General features: G+C 38.0%; 1 long non-coding RNA gene across 7 annotated transcripts; it reads right to left on the bottom strand.

Moving 5' to 3' along the window:
* Positions 1–461: 461 nt before the first annotated feature.
* LOC143851459 (uncharacterized) lies at positions 462–21,568 on the bottom strand. Of its 7 annotated transcripts, XR_013236340.1 has the most exons (6): positions 21,408–21,558; positions 18,074–18,162; positions 17,932–17,970; positions 17,742–17,828; positions 17,540–17,630; positions 16,894–17,394 (listed from the first exon to the last, which is right to left on the bottom strand). It is a non-coding gene; the product is annotated as an uncharacterized LOC143851459 (long non-coding RNA). The 7 variants fall into 7 exon arrangements; XR_013236343.1 differs by adding an exon at positions 462–677 and having other exon boundaries at positions 17,263–17,394; positions 17,742–18,162; positions 21,408–21,555; XR_013236342.1 differs by having other exon boundaries at positions 17,758–17,828; positions 17,932–18,162; positions 21,408–21,566.
* Between the last annotated feature and the right edge of the window lie 1,635 nt (positions 21,569–23,203).

The following is a 23,203-nucleotide window of genomic DNA, read 5'->3' as shown; positions in this document are numbered from 1 at the left end:
CATCCGATGGTGGCTCCCATCTCGGCATAATAAGACTAGAAGGCCTCTTCTCCGTAATCACTGTCGAAGTATCTTCCCGACTCAGTAGGGAATCCCGACTTTTGCATGAGACCATGTAATTATTGAAATCCGAATGTCCAGTACAATTTGTTGCCATTCCAGCACATTGATTGACCAATGCATCCGTTGAATGCCCCGCACAGTGTAGTATAATTTTAGCTATTTGATTATGTAGCACCCATTCTTTACCGAATGATTTGAAAATCATCATCCAAACATGGTCGTGAACAGGCAAATAGCAAGCAAATGATCGAGAGATTCCTCCTCGCAATGACACATGGCACACAAGTTGTTACCACCTGGAATTTTGGGGGCAATTTTTTTTAAATCCTAAAACCCGAATCATTCTACCAAAAAAGGGACAAGATAAAACTCACAACTGCAAAAATACTAGACATCATTTTTGAAATTACAAACCCCCGACACTAAAATTCAAAAGGTTTTCTGACATAAGCTGAAACTAACCAACTGAATAAAACAAACTAAGGTTGATTGCCTGACAATGATAACTATTCAAACCTACAAGGCCACCTGGCCGAACACTCTTCCATCGATCCCTTTAAGCTCCCTTATTTTGTGTTCATGTCATCATATCAACCTACAAGAACTGTAGTAAACTGAATCAGAGAGCAAAGTCAGTTAATGGCTACACAATAAGAGTAAACAATAATGAAATTGCATTATAACAACGTTCCCTTTGTCAAATAACAAATAGGCTACGGAATGGGAGTAGGAACATGAGAATAGCAGTTAGAGCATGAGAACGATAGTAAGAACATGAAAGCAAATAAAAAGGTTATCAACCAATTCATGGTACAAGTAGATATACAGGTCTAACCCAGATCATCATATGTATATGCATGGCTATTAATATCCATCACATACAGAAGTATGTGGCTCAAAGTCATCGTGTATATATAGAGAGACGAAAATGATTGTGCGCTCGAGCGCATATAAGCTTATATGCGGTTAAGGGCCCAAACACATAGGGCTGCTTATTCGGTTATAACCGAACCAAATTGCCTTTATTTTACTAACCGAAATAATTTCGGTTAGTCAAAATCACTTACCGAAACCGAAACCATATTTTCCCAGGACCAAAACTAACCGAGCCGAAATAAACTTTCGGTTAATCGGTTAGTTTGGCTATAACCGAATTAGGCACAGTTGCACACAATGTCAGGAGTTTTTATATGGTCTCACTAGTGTACCTAAAATATACACAATTTATATATACAAACCTTCAAACAGCAGCTCCTCAAATATATACAATTTGAAGAGTTTTTATATGATGAAGGGTCGTAGGAACACTTGAACCCCATCCTCAAAAAGTGAGCTGCTGTTGGAGGCCCTCCATATTTTGATTCAACAGCAGATCCTCAAACCCTAGACTCTTTTGATTCTCGTTGACACGAATTCTCGATTAGTCGATTTTAGGTTTTTACATTTAAAATTTCACTCTTTTTCTCCTCGGCACAACCCCATACGTGAGTCAGTGAATGAGTATTTTGTGTGGGGGCTGTCCCATGTAAAAAAATGGGGTCATCATTTCCCTTTAAAAACTAACAAAGTTAATGACTTAAGTGATAATTCGGTTAGTTCGGTTAAATCGTATTAATTCCCTTACTAACCATAACCGAAACCGAAAACCGAATTGTACTATTTTCCAAAACCGTACCATTCATTTTAAGGCCCTCACATAGATAGGGTGTCCACAAAAAATCAGATCCATAGGATCATCCTAACCATTCGAACTGTGGAGGCAAAAAATGGACTAATTTGTGAAGGTTTAAAGACATCCATTTTACCTCCACAAATCGTAGGGTTGGGATGATCCTATGGATCTGATTTTTTGTAGACACCCTATCTATGTGAGGGCCTTTAAAATGGATGGCTTGGATCACCCAAACAATGTGGGCCCCCATTGTATTTTAAGCTAGTGTGTAGAGAACTCTCTACACATATGTGTAGGAACCGTTTTCTCATATATATATATATATATATATATATATATATATATATAGAGAGAGAGAGAGAGAGAGAGAGAGAGAGAGAGAGTGCGGTCGACCGCATATAAGGTTATATGCGGTTGAGGGCCCAAACACATGGGTCCCACATTTTTTGTGGTGATCAAAACCATTCATTTGCAAGGCCCCATCATAGATAGGTGTGTACAAAAAATTAGCTCCATTGGATCATCCTAACCCCTCCAAAAGTGGAGGGAAAAAATGGACAGATTTGTGGAAAATGGACAGATTTGTGGCAAACGGTGTCTGTCCATTTTGCCCTCCACTTTTGGATGGGTTAGGATGATCCTATGGAGCTGATTTTTTGTACACACCCTATCTATGTAAGGGCCTTGCAAATAAATGCTTTGGATCATCCTAACAATGTGGGCCCACATGAGTTTTGGGCCCTCGATCGCACCTAAGCTTGGTGCGGTCGAGCGCACAATCTTATTCCTCACACACACACACACACACACACACACACACACATATATATATATATATATATATATATATATATATATATATATGTTAGCCCAAGGGTTCAACAAGTACTCCTATTGAATTGTTTTGATGATTAACAAACTCAATTTGTTATAAAGGTTTTATACAGTAATAATTTCCATTGGCAAAGTTATAATGTTCACAGTGTACCATCCTCAAGAGTGTATGACAAGGATCAACTCAAGCACAAGAATGGAAAATCAACTCAAGCACAAGAATGGCAAATCAACTTAAAAGTTCAAGCTTGGCTCAAGCATCATTGGAGTTGAGTGAAGACATGTCAAAGCCCCTACAAGGTGCCAACAAGATTGAAGACCAAGTAAATTTAGAATGTAAATGGTCCTTAATGTTTAGTTAGGTCTATGGCACAAAGGAGAGTTAAAAACAACCTAGATAGAATTTAATGGGTTTGTGAATGTTCATAGTGGTGTCCCAACATTGTTGGACCCTCATGACATTCCATTTATCTTGAAAAATCAAAGTTCCAAAAGCCCAAACAAAAACAGTAAAAATATAAGGAAATTCCGCTGTTCGTAGGCTTCTCGGAACTCTGAGAAAATTCTCGGAACTCCGAGAAAATTCTCGGAGCTCCGAGAATTGTTCCAGGTTCAAAATATATGTCGCTCGGAGCTCCGAGCCCGGAGTCCGAGACGACCGTTGGGGAGAGAAATTTTGTGTTTTCTTTGCCCTCCCTATATATATGAACCTAGGGACTCTTGGACTTTTTACCTAAGGATTTTACAAAGATTTCAAGAGCACTAAAAACTATTTATTCTCATTCTCTTGAAGATCTTCACTCTCCATCTCTCTCTTGTGCCATTTACCTTAGATTATTCTTGAGAGACCTTAGGACCTTCATTTGTTCATCTTGTTCTTGTGAGAGTGAGTGAGCTTTACTTTAAATTAGCCTATCTAGAGGCAAGCAAGCCTTTTCATTTCATCTTCTTTGTATTTGGCACAAAGGGCGCCGTAGAAGACCCTTGGAGCGTGGAGCTCGATTTGTACAAGGCGGAAGGAATGCCGTATTTAAGTTCCTTGGAGAAGATAGTGGAATCCTCAAGGAGAGTAACTTGAGAAGAGTGGAGTAGGTCTTGAGCTAAGACCGAACCACTATAAAAATCTTTGTGTCAAAGCTTCTTTGCCTCTTCACCTCTTATTGTGTGGTAAGTTTTCACTATTGCTTTGAATACTATTTTTGATTTCCTGTTAAATCTAAAACTAGTGCAATCTAAGTTTTCAAAATTCTTAAAATTTAAAAAGAAACCCAATTCACCCCCTCTTGGGTTGCTAAGTGGAATTTCACTTGGTATCAGAGCATAGGCTCTTACATAGGAATTCTCTTTGAAAACCTACAAGGGAAAGATTCAAATGGCAACCTTTTCTCATAGCAATGAGGGGCAATCCACCACTAGACCTCCCTTCTTCAATGGCTCAAACTATCCATATTGGAAAGCTAGAATGAGAGTGTTTTTAAAATCTTTGGATTTTGATGTTTGGAGAAGTATCCAAAATGGATATAATGAACCTAGTGTTGATATGGAACTATGGGATGAAAATGAAAGAAGAGAATTCACTATCAATGCAAAAGCAATGAATGCCTTGATTTGTGCCTTATCTCCCGAGGAGTTCAATCGAGTTTCTACTCTTGAAACCGGTAAGGAGATTTGGGATATGCTAAAGATAGCTCATGAAGGGACAAATCAAGTGAAAGAGTCCAAGATGAATCTTCTCTTTAGAGAGTATGAGCTATTCATGATGGACCCAAATGAAACCATTGCCAAAATGCATACTAGGTTCATAAACATAACAAATGGGTTGAGATCCTTAGGTAAACAATTGTCTAGCAAGGACTTAGTTACCAAAATACTTAGGTCTTTACCTAAAGATTGGGATCCCAAGGTCACCGCCATTGAAGAAGCAAAAGACGTATCAAAAATGGGCTTAGAAGACTTAATAGGTTCCTTAATAACTTTTGAAATAATTTTAAAAGGAAGAGAAACCTTAAACAAACAAAAGGAAGATACAAAAAGAAAAGGAATAGCTTTCAAAGCAAGAGTTGAGAGTGAAGAGGAAGAGAGTGAAGAAGACACACAAGATGATCTTGCTCTCTTCACCAAGAGATTCAAGAAATTTCTCAAATTCAAGAAAGGAGGCAACTCTAGCCAAGGAAGAAATAGGCCTTCAAACAAAGAGGAGATGAGATGCTATAAGTGCAACAAGGTTGGTCATATACGGCCAAATGACAAGGATAGGAAGAATAGAAGACATGGCAAAAAGGCTTTGTGTGCGGCGGCTTGGGATGAAGGGAGTGCTTCATCCGGAAATGAATCCAACGGAAAGGATGAAGATGACCTTTGCTTCATGGGACTCGCCGATGTAACACAAGATATCTCCTTATCCGAAGTAAATGATGTTGATGATATACTCATGAATTCTCTAATGATGAACTAATTTTTGCTTGTGAAAAACTTCATGAAAATTTGGATTTACAACTCGCCAAAAATAAAACAATGAAAAAGTCCTTACAAAATGTCACTAGGGATTTTGGGTTCATGAAAAAGGAATTCGATTTGCAAACCAATACAAGTGAAAAATTGATTTTGGAAAACAAAGCTTTGAATGAAGAAGTAGACAAATTAATCTTTGAAAACAAAAGCTTAAAAGAAGAAAATGAGAAACTTATTTTGAAATGCAAAGAACTTGATTTAACATTTAAAAAATTCTCATGTGGCAAAAATAAACTAGATGAAATTCTTGAAAATAAGCTTATCTCTCTAGAAAAAAATGGTCTTGGTTACCAACCCTTTTCTAAAGGAAAAGCCTCATTTAAAAATAAAGTTATAGGAAATTTCTCCCACATCAATGCTAACACTAGTGCTTTTATTCCCACTTGTCACTATTGTGGTAGAATAGGACACTTAAGGTTTGCATGCAATGTTAAGAAATCAAAAGCAACAAAATTTATGTGGGTTAAAAAGAATGAGCTTTATGATGTTGCTAACCTTGAAGGACCCAAGAAAAAGTGGGTACCTAAAACTTCAACATGAGCTTTGTTTCTTGTAGATGTGCTTGAAAGGAAAACCCTCAAAGGACAAGTGGTTCTTGGATAGCGGTTGCTCAAGGCACATGACGGGAGATGTAAGCAAGTTCGCCTTTGTCACCATGAGTCATCAAGGAAATGTCACCTTTGGGGATGATACAAGAATCAAAATCCTCGGTGAAGGTACCATTAAAATTAAGGACATTAAGGTTGAACATGTTTTGCTCGTTGACGGTCTTTCATTTAATTTGATAAGCATTAGTCAACTATGTGATCTTGGTCACAAAGTTCTTTTTGAAAAAGATAGATGTAAAATTTTGAATTCCAAGAATAATGAAGTTGAATTTGTTGCATATAGAGATGGAAATATGTATTCATTAGCATTAGAAGACCTTGAAAATCAAAACATCCAATGTCCATCCGCCATGGATGATAACCCTTGGTTATGGCATAAGAGACTTGGTCATGCTCATATGGATTTAATTTCAAGATTATCTTCTAAGAATCTTGTGAGAGAGTTACCTAAACTCAAATACATTAGAGATAAAGTTTGTAGTGCTTGCATTCATGGAAAACATGCTAAAAACTCGTTTAAACCCATAAGTGTATTATCTACCTCTTGTCCACTACAACTTCTTCACATGGACCTATTTGGTCCCATGAAGACTAGTAGTAGAGGAGGCAGTAGATATGTATATGTGATTGTTGATGACTACTCTAGGTTCACTTGGGTGTTGTTTTTAACTAGTAAAGATGAAACCTTCAAGAAATTTTTCAACTTGTGCAAGCGAATTCAAAATGAACAAGGGGTTTTCATAAATGAAATTAGAAGTGATCATGGAACCGAGTTTGAGAACATTGAGTTTGATACCTTTTGTAATGAAAATGGAATCAAGCACAATTTCTCGGCTCCAAGAACTCCCCAACAAATTGGGGTAGTTGAAAGGAAAAATAGATCACTTATTGAAATGGCTAGAACCATGTTAAATGAGCACAATATTCCAAGAAACTTTTGGGCGGAAGCCGTTCACACGGCTTGCTATATTTTAAATAGAGTGCTCATTAGACCTCACCTTAACAAAACACCTTATGAACTATGGAGTGGAACACTCCCCAAAGTTAGCTATTTTAAAGTTTTTGGTTGTAGATGTTTTATATTAAACATGAAAGACACCTTGCACAAGTTTGATTCAAAATCCGATGAAGGTATCTTCTTAGGCTATTCAACCCATAGTAAAGCTTATAGAGTCTATAACAAAAGAACTCAAATTGTGGAAGAATCCGTGCATGTCAAATTTGATGAGTCATTTGAACCTCCTAAAGTCATTAATGAAGATGATGACGATGTTAATCTTCTAGAGCCTCATAGCCAAGTAGAGTCCATTGTTCAACCCTTAGAAAATCTTGATTTAGAAGGTCAACATATAGAAGAACTTGAAGTAGAAAGTCTTCCTAAACATAGTAGAATCATGTCTAGTCACCCTTCTACTCAAATCATAGGTGAAACCTCACAAGGAGTTAAGACAAGATCTCACTATAAGAATGTTTGTGCCAACATGGCCTTTATCTCCCAAATAGAACCCAAGTCCATAAAAGAAGCTGAAAAGGATGAATTTTGGATGATTGCTATGAATGAAGAACTAAACCAATTTGAGAGAAACCAAGTATGGGGGTTAGTTCCTAGGCTTAGTGATCACCCGGTTATTGGGACTAAATGGGTGTTTAGAAACAAACTCGATGAGCATGGAGATATTCAAAGGAATAAAGCTAGATTAGTAGCCCAAGGTTACAACCAAGAGGAAGGTATCGATTATGATGAGACCTTTGCTCCGGTTGCTAGATTGGAAGCCATAAGGATGCTACTTGCATTTGCATCCCATAAAAACTTTAAGTTGTATCAAATGGATGTGAAGAGTGCATTCCTAAATGGGTATATTATGGAGGAAGTTTATGTTGAACAACCTCCCGGTTTTGAGGATTTTAAATACCCTAATCACGTATATAGGTTGGACAAAGCCTTGTATGGTCTAAAGCAAGCTCCTAGAGCTTGGTATGAGAGGCTCAGCTCCTTCCTATTAGAGAGTGGTTTTCAAATGGGCACGGTTGACAAAACCTTGTTCATTAAAAGAAAAGGAAAAGATATGCTTATTGTTCAAGTCTATGTAGATGATACAATATTTGGTGCTACCAATGATAAGATGTGTGAAGAATTCACACAATCCATGCAAAAAGAGTTTGGGATGAGTATGATGGGAGAGCTTACCTATTTCCTAGGACTTCAAATCAAACAATGTAAAAATGGAATTTTCATCAACCAAGAGAAGTATACTAAGGAACTCCTTAAGAAATTTGGCATGGATAGCTCCCAAATCAAGCCAACTCCTATGAGTACTTCCACCAAATTAGAAAATGATGAAATTGGCAAACCGGTTGATGAGAAAAAGTTTAGAGGAATGATAGGTAGTCTATTATATTTGACCGCTAGTCGGCCGGATGTAATGTTTAGTGTGTGTATTTGTGCTAGGTTTCAATCGGCTCCTAAAGAGTCTCATTTGAGTGCCGTTAAGAGGATATTCAAATACCTCAAAGGAACTCCCTCTTTAGGTTTATGGTATGAACGATCAAATGAGTTCAATCTGGTAGGATTTTCGGACGCCGACTTTGCCGGTTGTAGAATTGATAGAAAAAGCACAAGTGGCACTTGTCAATTCCTTGGAAGGTCTCTAGTGTCTTGGTTTAGCAAAAAACAAAACTCGGTAGCCTTGTCTACTACTGAAGCAGAATATATTGCAGCCGGCGCTTGTTGTGCACAAATCCTATGGATGAAGAACACTCTCATGGACTACAATCTTGCATTTAGTAATGTTCCAATCCATTGCGATAATACAAGTGCCATCAACTTGACCAAAAATCCAATTCAACATTCTAGAACTAAGCACATAGAGGTAAGGCATCATTTCTTAATAGATCATTCTCAAAAAGGGGATATTGAAATTAAGTACATCCACACCAATGAACAATTGGCGGACATCTTCACAAAACCCCTTAATGAGGATCGATTTTGTGACCTTAGGAGTGGACTTAACATTTGGAGTCTAGATCAAGTGAAAGAGTTTGCACATGAAGCATGAATAGAAGATACAATTATCTTTGTATATGTCTATATATATCTCATATTTTGATTGTGACAACATGGTTTTAGATGATCTAACCCTAACTCTAAAAATCACTCAATTGGTGCCCATAGCCCACTTCATTTCAAGGGGGAGTCGGTACCATCACCCTAAATTAAGATACCTAAATCTCTGGCCCTGCGCCATCATCTACACCCTCGGTAAGTCATTTGCGTGTTCATGCATTGTATCATGGTTAAGTTGCCATTCGAAATATCACATGTAACTATGTTCTCCTAACATTCAATTCAAACAAAAAAAAATAAAAATAAAAATTCTCGGAACTTCGAGATTTTGTCTCGGAACTCCGAGAAAATGGACAGAGGGCTCTGGAGCGTTTCTCGGAACTCCGAGATTTCTTCCAAATTGTCCTCGGAGCTCCGAGAAAATTTCTCGGAACTCCGAGAATCGGACAGTAGAAAAATAAAAAAAAATTGCGTATGTTCTCGGAGCTCCGAGAATCGGGCCAGGAGCGTTAAAACCCCTGGACCCGGTTCTTTTTTGCTTATTTTTCTCTCCTCTTTCCCTCTTCCTTCCATTTCTCCTCAAACCCTACCTCAATTTTTGTTGTTTTTCTTCCTTTTTCTCCCTACACATTCCTCCACAACTCTTTTCTCCCTTCAAAATCCCTCTCTTCTTCCCAAAAACCTTTTTTTTCTTCTTAAAACCCTAGAATTTCACCCCTTTTTTGTTCTTTCCTTCTTCCCTTCTCCATTTCTTCTAATTTCCTCCATTCTAGGGCTATTTTCTCTTTTTACACCATTATTCTTCTCTATTTCCCTCTATTTCTCTCTAATTCTCTCTATTTCTCAAAATTTCTTTCATTTTAGGGCTCTCTTCTCTTCTTTATTTTTCTCTCCACCCACATCTTTTTCTCACCATGCCTCCTAAAACCAAAAATCTCAACATTGGAGGCTCCTCCCAAGCTGCAGATCCCGAATACGTTCCTGAAGAAGTTCCCGAGGACGAAGGGCCTTCTCGGAAGAAGGCGAAAGCGAAGGCTGTGACGGCTGAGGTTGTGCCCAACTCATTTTTTACTGGGGATAAAGCCAAAAAAATCTGGGCCAACGTCGGCACAAGGGGCATCCTCACCGGCAGGTACATTGATCCCCCTATCCTTGAACATTTTGATTTATAGGCCAAATTTGATGCCCTCCATTGGACACCCATCCTTCACCTCAATGAACCAGTATACCCTCGATTGGTGCGTCTCTTCTACGCCAATCTCACAATTTCTCCTTCCTTCTTCAAAATTGAATCCAAAATCAAGAAAACAGTCATCAAACTCAACTATCACACCTTTGCCACTCTTCTTGGGATCAGCTCTGATGGCCTCACACACTATTTCTGGCCGGAAGATGGGACACATTCACTTGATGATATCGATCATGACACGGTCTATGGTCGGATTACGCGGCGCTACCACTCAAATATGCCCGTCCAATCCGCCGACCTCATACCAGTATCGCGCATGCTTCACAATTTCATGTACCACATCTTCATCCCTCGTGCTGGGATGCGTGAAGCCCTCAGACCCTTAGAGGCCTATCTTATCTATAGCATCCTTGAGGGCCGCCAGCTTTGTCTGCCGTACATCATGTTCCGCTTCATGTTTCAGACCCCTGGCCGCTACCGCTCTTCGTTGCCCTATGGCATGGTCCTCACCCGTGTCTTCCGTCACTTTGGCATCACCTTGGATGGAGAACTGACCATGACTCCGACTGCCCCGTTTGACGTTCAGACCTTTAACCGCATGGCTCTGAATCAAGCAGCAATTGAGGTTGATTCTGACGATGAAGGCGGCTACGAAGCCGAGGCCCATGCTGCACCAGCACCCCAGCCATCACAGGATCCCTCTCAGTTCTGCACTCGCCAGGATTTGGCTCACATGCAGGAGGCTATTGAGCGATCCATGGCCTCACAGTTCGCGCAGCTGTCTACCCATGTCGACTCTGAGATTTCTGCTCGCTTCCAGACCCTGACTACCCATGTTGATGACCAGTGGACCGCCTATTATCGCTACCTCTCCGGTGAGCAGTGGGGCCAGGCGCCGGGCATCTCTTCTCATCAGCCACCGCCTCCTCCGCCTCAGTAGATGGCTCGAGTTCTCTGATGTTGGCTCTTGTTTTTGCTCAGATTTCTATTTCTATTCGGCGTATCTATCTGTTCTATTTTGTATCGATAGTCTTTGGACAATACGGTGGTTGTATGGATTTTTTGGGGATGTATTAGGTTTATCTACATCTGTCACTATTATGATGTGTCATGAATGCTATGTACGCTGACTGATTGTATGCACTTTTATGTATGCCATTTCACATCCTCTATATATATATATATCTCTGTTGTTTTCTGTGCAGTGTGCTTCTATGTTTCATTCTTTTTGCTTGCTTACCCTGTATTATGCCTACTCTCTCTATAGCATTACACGTTACTTGTTCATTTGCTCTCACCTACCCTCACTCCTTTTGTTCCACCTTTTTGGTGATGACAAAAGGGGGAGAATATTTGAGCTCCCAATGCATATCCTAAGGGGGAGCAAAGCTCTATGCTTAAAATTTTGCAATCAAATTTTCATCCTTAAAGCAATGTCTTAAATGTTTAATTAAATCAAACTCTTAGGGGGAGCCCAAAGTGTTTTATTCATCCCTAAAGGGGGAGCTCCTACTCTAAAACAAATTATGTTTGTCATCATCAAAAAGGGGGAGATTGTTAGCCCAAGGGTTCAACAAGTACTCCTATTGAATTGTTTTGATGATTAACAAACTCAATTTGTTATAAAGGTTTTATACACTAATAATTTCCATTGGCAAAGTTATAATGTTCACAGTGTACCATCCTCAAGAGTGCATGACAAGGATCAACTCAAGCACAAGAATGGAAAATCAACTCAAGCACAAGAATGGCAAATCAACTTAAAAGTTCAAGCTTGGCTCAAGCATCATTGGAGTTGAGTGAAGACATGTCAAAGCCCCTACAAGGTGCCAACAAGATTGAAGACTAAGTAAATTTAGAATGTAAATGGTCCTTAATGTTTAGTCTAGGTCTATGGCACAAAGGAGAGTTAAAAACAACCTAGATAGAATTTAATGGGTTTGTGAATGTTCATAGTGGTGTCCCAACATTGTTGGACCCTCATGACATTCCATTTATCTTGAAAATCAAAGTTCCAAAAGCCCAAACAAAAACAGCAAAAATATAAGGAAATTCTGCTGTTCGTAGGCTTCTCGGAACTCCGAGAATATTCTCGGAGCTCCGAGAATTGTTCCAGGTTCAAAATATATGTCGCTCGGAGCTCCGAGCCTGGAGTCCGAGACGACCGTTGGGGAGAGAAATTTTGTGTTTTCTTTGTCCTCCCTATATATATGAACCTAGGGACTCTTGGGCTTTTTACCTAAGGATTTTACAAAGATTTCAAGAGCACTAAAAACCATTTATCCTCATTCTCTTGAAGATCTTCACTCTCCATCTCTCTCTTGTGCCATTTACCTTAGATTATTCTTGAGAGACCTTAGGACCTTCATTTGTTCATCTTGTTCTTGTGAGAGTGAGTGAGCTTTACTTTAAATTAGCCTATCTAGAGGCAAGCAAGCCTTTTCATTTCATCTTCTTTGTATTTGGCACAAAGGGCGCCGTAGAAGACCCTTGGAGCGTGGAGCTCGATTTGTACAAGGCGGAAGGAACGCCGTATTTAAGTTCCTTGGAGAAGATAGTGGAATCCTCAAGGAGAGTAACTTGAGAAGAGTGGAGTAGGTCTTGAGCTAAGACCGAACCACTATAAAAATATTTCTGTCAAAGCTTCTTTGCCTCTTCACCTCTTCTTGTGTGGTAAGTTTTCACTATTGCTTTGAATACTATTTTTGATTTCCTATTAAATCTAAAACTAGTGCAATCTAAGTTTTCAAAATTCTTAAAATTTAAAAAGAAACCCAATTCACCCCCTCTTGGGTTGCTAAGTGGAATTTCAATATATATATATATATATATATATATATATATATATATGAGAAAAGTGTAGCTACACATACGTGTAGCTAACTTAGCTACACCGACGGCTTAAAATACAGTGGGCTCCACATTGTTTGGGTGATGCAAACCATTCATTTGATGGGCCCTCACATAGATAGGGTGTGCCCAAAAAATCAGCCTCATAGGATCATCCCAACTCTACGATTTGTGGAGGCAAAAATGGACGTGTAAAAACCTTCACAAATCTGTCTATTTTTGCCTCCACAGTTTGAAGGGTTGAGATCATCCAATGGAGCTGATTTTTTGGGCACACCCTATCAATGTGAGGTCCTATCAAATGAATGGTTTGGATCACCCAAATAATGTGGGCCCACTGTATTTTAAGTCGTCGGTGTAGCTAAGTTAGCTACACGTATGTGTAGCTTCACTTAACTCTCTCTCTCTCTCTCTCTCTATATATATATATATATATATATTTATTTATTTATGAAAACAGTTTCTACACACAAGTGTAGATAAGTTATCAACACACTAGCTTAAAATACAGTGGAGGCCCACATTGTTTGGGTGATCCAAACCATTCATTTGATTGGCCCTCACATAGATAGAGTGTCCACAAAAAAATCAGCTCCATAGGATCATCCTAACCCTTCGAACCATGGAGGCAAAAAATGGACAGATTTGTGAAGGTTTATACACTTCCATTTTACCTCCACAAATCGTAGGGTTGGGATGATCCTATGGAGCTGATTTTTTGTAGACACGCTATCTATGTAAGGGCCAATCAAATGAATGGTTTGGATCACCTAAACAATATGCCCTCCACTATATTTTAAGCTAGTGTATAGATAACTTATCTACACTTGTGTGTAGAAACCGTTTTCTCTCTCTCTCTCTCTAGAGAGAGAGAGGAAATGGTTTGTGTGCAGCTGCACAAATAAGCTATATGTGCATGGCTACACAAACCATAGTGGGGGCTACATTTTTGGGGGGGATCCAAAGCATTCATTTGGAAGGGCCTACCATGGATAGGGTGTGTACCAAAAATCAGCCTATAGGATCATCCTAACCCAATCAAAGTTGGAGGGGAAAATGGACAGACACTATTTCTGCCCATTTTTTCCCTCCACGAATGGCAGGGTTAGGATGATCCTAAAGGGCTAATTTTTGGTACACACCCTATCCATGGAAGGGCCTTCCAAATGAATGATTTGGATCCCCCTAAAAATGTGAACCCCCATGGCTTGTGTAGCCATGCACAGATAGCTTATCTGTGCAGCTGCTGCACACAAACCATTTCCTCATATATATATATATATATATATGAGAAAATGGTTCCTACACATGTGTGTAGAGAAACTCTCTACACATTAGTAACCTCTTAAGCGCCTTTTAACAGCAGGCCTCGGATCACTTTGATCTCAACCGTACAAATGAAAGAAAATATATTAGACTTTCAAGACAGTCGAAAGAAACCCTTGACGAGTAAAACTTAGGGTTTCGTCTTCTCTTCCTCGAGCTCTCTTGCCGCTGCAAACCCTTGCACGAATGAAACCCACGATATAGCAAAAAAAAAAAAACAGGGATTTTCTAGCCCTCGCACCTCGCTGGAGTCCTCCCCATCATCTCCTCAGGTTTTCTGCTCGTTTTATAGGTAAGGGTTTTGATTCTTTACACACAAGTGTTTCAAATATACTTTAAATTTGTGAAAAATGAGGGTTTTTTTCTTCTTCGTATTAGCGTGTTATCTATTTCTCCTTTGATAATTCCAAGAAATCTAGGGTTTCATTTTCTTCTTCAATTAAAAAAGAGTTTGTCGTTGAGCTCTTCAGGTTTTTTTGTCTTTCTCCTTTTCTGTCTCTGTCATTTTATCCACAAACCAGGTTTTTCTATACATATTTTGTAGGCTTAGAAGATGGACTTCGAAAGCTAAAAACCTAGATTCTTCTTCTTCCTCTCTAGGGTTTCGAAAGCGAAAACCTAGGTTTCAGATCCATGTTTTAGTACCCAAAAACTATTTTTTTGACTCCTAAAACTTGATTTTTTAAGATATAAACTGTGGAGGGTTTAAAGCTAGGGTCCTTCTGTTGATTTAAAGCTAGTTAATATTACAGGTAATATTTGATTTCTTTTGTTGATTTAAAGCTAGTGTTTCAAGCTAGGGTTTTTGTGTTAATAAATCTGTAATATTACAAGCTAGGGTTTCAATCTCTCTAGAGCTAGGGTTTCGATATCGCAAGAGGTAGGGTTTCCTTCATACATGTCTTCTGATTTTCTATTGTTTCTTACATACATATGTTTTGAACTTTTTTGTGAACATCATTTAATGGATGTTCTGTTCATGTTGTTTGTTTTTTTGTGGGTTTCAAAGAGGATTTTTTGTGAACATTTGAAGTGGAGATATGGGATATGTTCTGATTGTGTTTCCATGACCGCAATGAAACCTTATTTACATTCAAATCATTGTGATTTTATTGATATTGTTATTCATTTGTTAATAGCTGAGAGGTTTAAGGATACCTAACCAATTCTTCTTCATATATGAGGATATTTGGCGTGATATGAAGTTGTCGATGTTTAATACGTCATCCTTGATTCCCTGAATTTTTCTTTATATATACGTAACCAATTCTTTTACTTATGATGAAATCCCTGATTTTTGTGTGTAGATAGTTAAGATTAATCAATGGCATCGTCTACCGAGAGTGATGGTAGTTCAACTGTGGTGAATTGTGAGTGTCAAAAGAAAGCCTGTATCAGAATAACTAAGTCAGATAAGAATGGCAATCGAGGACGGCCCTACTACACATGTGGATTCATTGTAAGTAAACATTCAATACGTTTCAATACGTGTGATTTTATTTCTTGACCAAATTTCAAATTCCTAAAGCTCATACAATACACAGGAACTTGACATCAAGAAGTGTGAGTATTTCCGTTGGTGTCAAAATGATGTTGATGACAACGAATTTCATTTGAGGAGGGACAGCATGATTGCAAATCAACGTCTGCAAAGGTTGGAGAGCGAGGTTGCAGAATTGAAGGTGTTGGTGCAACAGGGACGTGAAGCTGTTAAAGTGGTCGAAAGGTTGGAGAGCGAGGTTCCCGAATTGAAGGTGTTGGTGCAACAGGGACGTGAAGCCATTAAAGTGGTCGAAAGGTTGGATAACGAGGTTGCTGAATTGAAGGTGTTGGTGCAACAGGGACGTGAAGCCGTTAAAGTGGTCGAGAATGAAACTCGGTGGACTAAAGTTATGGGCGTTGTGGTTTTTTTCCTTGTTATTTTTTTTATCAATGTAGCACTAAGTGAGGTGAGAAGAATGAAAGAGTCTCAATCATATTGTAACAGACATCATCTCTTGTAATGCTTTGCTTGTAGAGTTGTAAGCTTATATGCTTTCGCCATGGTTGCACCTGCAAATGCTTTAACCACAGTCCAATGCTTTGAGTCGTGAGCAGATTATATGTGTTTCCTATTTTATGGAACCTCCCAAATGAGAGAAAAAACTCATATCAGATAGCACATCTCCCAGCTGAGAGTGAGAGCGAAGGCCTGATTTTATGGAACCTCCCAAATGAGTTAATAATACCTCAGTCCTCAAAATCAAAATCAAGAGGCAGCTGATTCAAAATTGAGCAAGTGCACATGACAGGTTGCATGCTTAACATCGAAATTGGTATGTGTTGGATTTCAGCAGCTCATGTTCAATTGAAGTTGCGATGAAATATTTGGTAGGTGAACGAAAGAAAAATAAGAATTGGCATAATTGATCTAAGTTGTTCACTTGGTTAGACTTGTTTTGAATCCTCAGTTGTCTAAAATCATGCTCATAATGCAATCTTTACTACTGTATTGTTTGTTGCTGATCTTGGCTGTCAAAAACTCCATATAAGCAATTCTATTGCATGATTTGGTGTGATTCTTGGGCCATAGAAGATCCAAAGCAAGGAATATCAAGTGAACAATTCGGATCAATCAGAGGTGGGTTCCTTCCACATGTTTAAACATATTTCAATGATGGTGCTTTGGGCGAGCATTGTCCATATATTTAGGGGAGTTGGCATAAGCACTTTAAGACCTGGTGAGAAACTAGTAAAAGTGCACGTTCGTTGCAACGTGCTAGTACCGAGAGAACGAATGGAGAAGTTTGTCATTAAAAAGAAGCAAACAATCTTTGTCTATAAGATGAACACTGGAAGTTGAAGAACCATAATCAAGAAACAATATCTTACAAAATGGAGGTAATGAAATTAGAGCAATGATAGATACAAGGGAGCCCTTGCATAAAGAGCATCAAAAGGGCTCTTGATTGGATCCATGTCATTTTCAGTTACATTTTAAAATCGGTTGAAACAGTAAAATCATTTACATTTGATGACATGGATCCAATCAAGAGCCCTTTTTTGGCTCTTTATGCAAGGGCTCCCTTGTATCTATCATTCCTCATGAAATTATAATGTGTAAAGACCAACAAAAAGGAGAAAATCTGATTTGAATATTCTCTACCTTTCATGCATCTCTAAATCAAAAGTGAATCCGAGCTTCATTTTTTCGGAAAAATTTTCTTCTCTCTGCAAGAGCGTCACCTCAACCATTTATTAAGGCTCATTCCTTGGAGTCCACCTTTTCTCCTCATACCTGAAAATTCCACATTTATTAGTTAATATGTAGTTACAAACTGTGTTCTTACACCTCTACTCGTCTAATAAGGCAAACGCATCAAAGAAACATTGAGGCTCATAAAACAGAGTTTTAAGGAAAATGTTCGCCCTAAAGAACCTACTTGGCACGGATGAAGTTTTCAATCCCAACTCTGTCATATTTTGGAGGCAGTTCTGCTTCCCAGTAGATATTAGACTTCTCATTTCCCATTGCTGAATGCAGTCCAAAACAAAAATGAATTAGCTTGGTGTTCATAACATAACACCAGCTGATTGGCATGAATTAGAAATCTCAAAAGCCTGATAAATGATCCATATATTTACTTTGAATAAATGCAACCAGCTCCGGAAGCCATGTATCTAGTATGGCAGATCGTACTTGCAGCCATTTATCCAGTACTTAATCATCAGCTGGAGCAGAAGATGGACAAAATCTGGTATTCTATGTGAAGCCTATACAAATAATGCATACACTATGCAGGTACTACAAATTTATTCCAACTACTATAAGAACCTTGGTAAAATGGCGTTGAGTGTCAGTTCACTGTCTTATCTTGCACATAACAACTATTATTAGTTCTCATAAATTAATAAAAAGCACGCACAACCTGCTTTTTAAATTTCAAACCAGCTTGAAGCAAGAAGTCTCAAACAACCCATGGTGAATATTTTTATTCTTGGGTCATTTTAGATAGTTCGATTCATCTCATCTGATGGCCATGATCTGGAATCCAAGGTGGTCCATCTGAAATTCTAATTTATTCTGTAGGTCAAATACAGATTTGAATTTTTCATAGAGACATTGAATGGCATATCTCTCTAGACAGATCTTAGTTAAATTATATCACTACAATTTTGAGATTTTTCATCTGTTTAAAACAACATTCATGGCTTCTCAGAGCATTTTGGGAACTGTAATAACATTTGACAGCTTTTTAAATAACAAAGGACATGATGAGTTAGTGTATTATCAAAGCATGGTAGTGCCAATATCAGCAGCCTAGCATTGTTGTGCCAATAAAATGAAAATGAGAATAAAACCAAAAGAAGGAAAACTTCACAAATGCAGGAAAACATATGCAGGAAAAGAACAAAAGGTAGAAAATCTAGTACCAAATCTGGGAGGAAGTTTAATCTTTCCTTTATTCTTTCTTTACATTTGATCAGGAATGTCAATTTACTCAAACCTATGACTCCCACTTGCATGTTGATCTTTGGACTGATATGTGGTTCCAAGTCAGCCCACTACAAAGAGAGTTCATTCAATGTCTCCCAAGGCATTTCATTCTTTCATGGAGGGTCGAGAGTGGTTCCTATTGTTGGTATTTTTGTAAATGGAGAAGTTAGTCCAATAAGATAGGCTTTATCAAATTTTGGTAAGCATAGCTCTTCACCATGTCTTTTTTGTAACAGAATACTCAATTCATATGCACATTTTAAATGAGTGCTGGACTGAAAATGAACTAACACAAGAAAGCTGAATTGAACTAATACTCGCACCTTAAAAAAAGACAACGTGGAACCACAACAAAGAAAGAAAAAGGGGATAACCGTAATAAGGTAGTTTCTTATATGAAGCTAACTGTGGTACATTTTTTTTTTCATCTCATCCAATCCACTTGTTCAAGGAGTAGAACTGTTATCAATCAAAAACCATATCATTTTGTTGATTTCCTCAAGAAATGGCCCATCCAAGGTCTAAGACCCTTCAACATAGCTTACTGATCTACAATACAATTTGCTCTGTTCCCTCTTCTTATCTTTCTTTATTGGTCAATAAAAGGCATATCAAAACCTAATACAACTTAAAAGGTTATACTGAACCATCTAAAACAGAGCACAAATCCGGCAGGATAATTGAGTCATGTGCACATGAGGGAACAAGCATTAAAAAATTAAAAATTAAAAGTTAAAATGCCATCAACAAAGCACTCCAGCAAAATTTGTGTAAATTTAGAGACTTTAACCCTGACATGAGGACTTGCTAATTTTCAATCAGCAATCAATCTATATGGTCTCTCATTGGAATGGTCCAACATTTAGAAGGCGGGCCACTAACTACTCACCCTCATATTCACAAAGGGAACAGGCCATAACCAAAATTTTAAATAAAACAGTAGACCAAATGACATCTGGTAAGTAAGATCAAGACTGAACCAATACATCTATACGAATTAGTGGTACCTAGCATTACAAGTTAGGACCGAACTGTCATATGGAATGGCAACAGGGTAACAATGTATGGAAAGACTTCCAATTATTTACTTCCCAATAACTCAACAATATGATCAATTAAAAAGAAAATCACTTATCAGCCGCAATACCCATTTCAAAAATACACGTATACTTCAATTGTAACAAATTACAAAACAGAAAGAAAGAACAAAATGTTCAAAACATCGCGGATAGATCAAAGAAAAAGAACACAACTCTATAATCAAAACTGAAATAAACATTGGTCCATCTGATTTATTCCGTAGGTCAAATACAGATTTGAATTTTTCATAGAGATATTGAATGGCATATCTCTCTAGACAGATCTTAATTAAATTATATCACCACAATTTTGAGATTTTTCATCTGTTTAAAACAATATTCATGGCTTCTCAGAGAATTTCAAAATACCATTTCTAGAGAGAAGGACAGATTTGCGGCGACAGGTGGTGACATTTCGACAATACGTGGTCTCGTTTGACGAACAGGTGTTGGAAGATGAAGGCAGTGATTAGGCGTGGAGAGAAGAGAAGCGTTGATTGGTAGAAAGAAACGGTGACTTACGCTTGTGCAGGGATATTTAGAAGTGAAAAGACCAAAAGAGACGGGTAGAATAGGAATTGAAATGTTGAAAATGACCCTGAAAAAAGAACACAAGAGGAAGATTTAGCAACATAGGGGTATGGAATTATAGCAAAAGTTCGTTGACGAATAATCCTGTAAACATTAAACAAATACCGGATGGGCAGTTGGCTTGGGAAGATTCAGAAGGTGGCTACATTCATAGGATGTGACCGCAACAATCCTAAAACCCTCTACATTGGGCAAGAAAACCCTATCAAAGTATAATGCAGGCAATCTTGTTCTGAGTTCATCGTCTATGATTGCTTCTTCTTTCCATTCAGTAAGTCTTGGCTCAAACTTTAGACACTCGGCTGCTGTTTTTTTTTCTGAATGGTAAATGAACTTGGCTTTTAGATAGTTGGAAGTGGTTTCACATCTTCAATAGAGATTTTTACGTGTCGTCCAACAATCTAAGTCACTTGGAAAGGCCATAATTATATTAGAGAATACTAATAAACATAGTGCTGACACCATAAGCTTATTAATCAACCAAAGTATTTTTCTCGAATAACACTGTAGGTATCATCTTGGGACAACAGAACTAATCACAAGCACTATCACTGCAACAGAAGACTGGAATTCAATGGTTTATATGAATACTGTCCAAGATTTTTTCAGAAGATTGCTAACTTCTCGAATCACACTGTAGGTATCATTTCGCAACAGACCAGCCGTGACTGCGAAATGCCCTTTGAGATGGACCCTAGCAAATCCCATAATCTAAATGTAACAATAAATTATAGGGAATTGCGACCGCGAAATGCCCCTTGTGATGGACCCTAGCAAATCCCATAATCTAAATGTAACAATAAATTATAGGGAATGACCCTAGCAAATCCCATAATCTAAATGTAACAATAAATTATAGGGAATTGCGAGGTTGGTCTCCATTCACGAGGTAGCTAGTCTGACATGCGACATATTAAGATTTTTTATCTTATAAATATCTATTGAGATCTCTCCAGCGTCCATTAGGATTTCATTTTGCGTACAAAAAACAATTTCCATGACAAAATAACATAAACAGGTAGTAAAACTTCAGCACGAATAAAAAACTTCTACATAAATAAACAAAAGACAAGAAATACTTGCAATAACATAAACATGTAGTAAAAATTCTGCATGAGTAAATAAAAAATAAGAAATACTTACATTTACAAATTCGATTAAAGCAACACAAGTGGAATGTTGAGCCTCCAAGCAGTCTCAAGCACTAAACGTACATCATATAGCTTCGTTAGTCTTTCCTTTCTGAAAGCAGCATAAACAGATCGTGAGAAACCAAATATGAAGTTCGTTACAATAGCAGCCACCAACCTCCCCACTCCACATACTGTTTCAAAGAAGAGTAAAATCTGCTTGAGAAGCCTTACACTGAATGAACAAATAAATTAGAAACCAGTTTGGCGTCCGTTTCCAAGACCAATTCAAAGCATTACATATAATTTTAAATCTACCTTTTCGTCAATATATCTCAACTCTACTCAACAAAGCCTTTGTCCCAAGCTAATTGGGGTCGGCTAAATGAATCCTTTAGAAAAAAAAATTTCATGAAGAGGGTAAAAGGGATCTACCCGTTTTATAATGGCACCTTTTTGTCAATATTTGTACAATAAATAGTTCTCGCAGACATCTCACATTCATTTCCAGACTATAGACCACAATGTCCCTTAGCCACAAACTTTCAAGAAAGAAATTATGGTACATCAGGAGTAAGGTACTCATTAGTGATGCAAGGTAACTTGCAAGGAGATGTCGATGCGAATGAGGAAGTACAAGTCAAAGCCAAAAAGGCAACATGTGATCCAATACGGGCTGATATAAGGCACTATGAGCTGAATTCTGCTATTATAATTCCGCAAACACAACTCTTTCACAGTCATAGTCACACAAGACACCTTTAACTTGAGATAAACAGCCACAAGATAATATCCGGAATAGTGTTGACTTTAAAATTTAAGCTAATTCATCCAGTAATTGAGAGAACAATGGAGTAGTATCTCGAGTAGAAAATCCCATTCAATAGAAACTATCTTGCCATAGGGACTGTTCATGGTTCTAGACAACATTTAACTCACATTGGGATTAGATAGGCTTGTGATGGAAAACCCAAATAATTTAGCAATTAACAATCCATGAGCTATGTTGGCATGAATTAGCAAGCTTTCTGCCCCTGTTACGGAGACTTAAAACACTAATTGAAAAAACAAAGCTTCTAGGCTTCAATGGAACAGATTTCAAATTTGTTTGTGCGGTCACTCTAACCAGAGAACCCCAATTTCTGCATATGTTTGGTCACTCTAAATGAAACTTCAAAGATGCATGCCTGCTCAATTTATTGGTATGTAGGTCCCAGAGGATTCCATTGCAATTCTAAATTACACAAAGGCATCTACTTGGAAAGGAAGCAATAAAGACATGCTCAGGCACATTCAATGGAATTCCATTTAAAGTTTAAAATCCACTCACATATAGTTAGAATTTAACATTTGCACCACAATATTAAAATTAGTAATGTATAAGAGGGCCAGATTTATGAGAAACTGTGCTTTAGGCTCTTAGATAGGACCTCTAATATAACTGATATTTTCACTAGCAGTTGATGAGGATCTAACTGAGGCTACCTCGGAGGATTAGTTGGAGATCCAAGTCGGGGAGAAAATCTCAAACGATAGCGGACTGGACTCAGTTTGCAGAGATTTTTAAGATTGCAAACCGAGACTACAATTCTGTCTTGTTTACTTGATTCAAGCAATTCTTAAACAAATTTTTAAATTGCTATATTCTAATGTAATCAATGAACAGAGGTTAAACCTACTTACATATCATGAAGATCATAGATCTTTCAGAAAAAACATGCAAGGAATAGAGGATGCAAAGCATTATTGAAATAACTTGAAACCTTGATTTAAACCAGGGGATTAAGTAGGAAAAATGAAATTACGCTT

Source organism: Tasmannia lanceolata, unplaced genomic scaffold, assembly GCF_043159265.1.
Source record: "Tasmannia lanceolata isolate RefF3 unplaced genomic scaffold, GAP_Taslan_0.1 ptg000018l, whole genome shotgun sequence".
NCBI lineage: Eukaryota > Viridiplantae > Streptophyta > Magnoliopsida > Canellales > Winteraceae > Tasmannia > Tasmannia lanceolata.
This window is presented reverse-complemented; position numbering and strand designations above follow the sequence as displayed.